Raw genomic sequence first — 2,500 nt, forward strand, 5'->3', positions numbered from 1 at the left:
GACAGACAGACAGGTGGACAGGTGGGAGACAGACAGACAGGTGGACAGGTGGGAGACAGACAGACAGGTGGACAGGTGGGAGACAGACAGGTGGACAGGTGGACAGGTGGGAGACAGACAGACAGGTGGACAGGTGGGAGACAGACAGACAGGTGGACAGGTGGGAGACAGACAGACAGGTGGACAGGTGGACAGGTGGGAGACAGACAGGTGGACAGATGGACAGGTGGGAGACAGACAGACAGGTGGACAGGTGGGAGACAGACGGACAGGTGGACAGGTGGGAGACAGACAGGTGGACAGGTGGACAGGTGGGAGACAGACAGACAGGTGGACAGGTGGGAGACAGACAGACAGGTGGACAGGTGGGAGACAGACAGACAGGTGGATAGGTGGGAGACAGACAGACAGGTGGACAGGTGGGAGACAGACAGACAGGTGGACAGGTGGGAGACAGACAGACAGGTGGACAGGTGGACAGGTGGGAGACAGACAGGTGGACAGGTGGACAGGTGGGAGACAGGTGGACAGGTGGACAGGTGGGAGACAGACAGGTGGACAGGTGGACAGGTGGGAGACAGACAGACAGGTGGACAGGTGGGAGACAGACAGACAGGTGGACAGGTGGGAGACAGACAGGTGGACAGGTGGACAGGTGGGAGACAGACAGACAGGTGGACAGGTGGGAGACAGACAGGTGGACAGGTGGACAGGTCGGAGACAGACAGACAGGTGGACAGGTGGGAGACAGACAGACAGGTGGACAGGTGGGAGACAGACAGACAGGTGGACAGGTGGGAGACAGACAGACAGGTGGACAGGTGGACAGGTGGGAGACAGACAGACAGACAGATGGACAGGTGGGAGACAGACAGACAGGTGGAAAGGTGGGAGACAGACGGACAGGTGGGAGACAGACAGGTGGACAGGTGGGAGACAGACAGACAGGTGGACAGGTGGGAGACAGACGGACAGGTGGGAGACAGACAGGTGGACAGGTGGACAGGTGGGAGACAGACAGACAGGTGGACAGGTGGGAGACAGACAGACAGACAGGTGGGAGACAGACAGACAGACAGACAGGTGGACAGGTGGGAGACAGACAGACAGGTGGACAGGTGGGAGATAGACAGACAGGTGGACAGGTGGGAGACAGACAGACAGGTGGACAGGTGGACAGGTGGGAGACAGACAGACAGGTGGACAGGTGGGAGACAGACAGACAGGTGGACAGGTGGACAGTTGGGAGACAGACAGACAGGTGGACAGGTGGGATATAGACAGACAGGTGGACAGGTGGGAGACAGACAGACAGGTGGACAGGTGGGAGACAGACAGACAGGTGGACAGGTGGACAGGTGGGAGACAGACAGACAGGTGGACAGGTGGGAGACAGACAGACAGACAGACAGGTGGACGACAGACAGACAGGTGGACAGGTGGGATATAGACAGACAGGTGGACAGGTGGGAGACAGACAGACAGGTGGACAGGTGGGAGACAGACAGACAGGTGGGAGACAGACAGACAGGTGGACAGGTGGACAGGTGGGAGACAGACAGACAGGTGGACAGGTGGGAGACAGACAGACAGGTGGACAGGTGGGAGACAGACAGACAGTTGGACAGGTGGGAGATAGACAGACAGGTGGACAGGTGGACAGGTGGGAGACAGACAGACAGGTGGACAGGTGGGAGACAGACAGACAGGTGGACAGGTGGGAGACAGACAGGTGGACAGGTGGGAGACAGACAGACAGGTGGACAGGTGGGAGATAGACAGACAGGTGGACAGGTGGGAGACAGACAGACAGGTGGACAGGTGGGAGACAGACAGACAGGTGGACAGGTGGGAGATAGACAGACAGGTGGACAGGTGGGAGACAGACAGACAGGTAGACAGGTGGGAGATAGACAGACAGGTGGAAAATGCCCATTGTAGTGAGTGACCAGGTTGCCCAATACGTCTCTGAGCAGTGTTTACCTTTCTAAGGAAGACAGGTGACAGACAGGGAGAGAGAGAGACATATATCTGTGTGTGTCTCTGTGTATGTGTCTCTCTGTGTGTGTCTCTCTGTGTGTGTATCTGTGTGTGTGTGTGTGTGTGTGTGTGTATCTGTGTGTATCTGTGTGTGTGTGTGTATCTGTGTGTGTGTGTGTGTGTGTGTGTGTACCTGTTTTACTACATTCGTGGGGTCCAAAAACCGGGGACTACAGTATACTTGTGGGGTCTGCACAGCCTCGTGGGGACCAAAATGCTGGTCCCCCGAGAGTTTAAAGGGCTGTTTGAGGGTTAAGACTTGGTTTTAGGATTAGGGGTTAGAATTAGGTTATGGTTAAGGTGAGGGTAAGGGTTAAGGTTAGGCATTTAGTTGTGATGGTTAAGGTTAGGGTAAGGGTTAAGGTTAGGCATTTAGTTGTGATGGTTAAGGTTAGGGTAAGGGTTAAGGTTAGACATTTAGTTGTGATGGTTAAGGTTAGGGGTAAGGGTTAAGGTTAGA

At 55.6% G+C, this 2,500-nt stretch overlaps 1 protein-coding gene across 1 annotated transcript in view; it reads right to left on the reverse strand.

Moving 5' to 3' along the window:
• Positions 1-2,500, reverse strand: part of LOC114565872 (E3 ubiquitin-protein ligase TRIM63) — a 17,432-nt gene that overhangs the window by 12,494 nt on the left and 2,438 nt on the right. The gene's annotated exons all lie outside the window — the stretch shown is intronic.

Source organism: Perca flavescens, chromosome 12 (assembly GCF_004354835.1).
Source record: "Perca flavescens isolate YP-PL-M2 chromosome 12, PFLA_1.0, whole genome shotgun sequence".
In the NCBI taxonomy this organism is placed as follows: domain Eukaryota; kingdom Metazoa; phylum Chordata; class Actinopteri; order Perciformes; family Percidae; genus Perca; species Perca flavescens.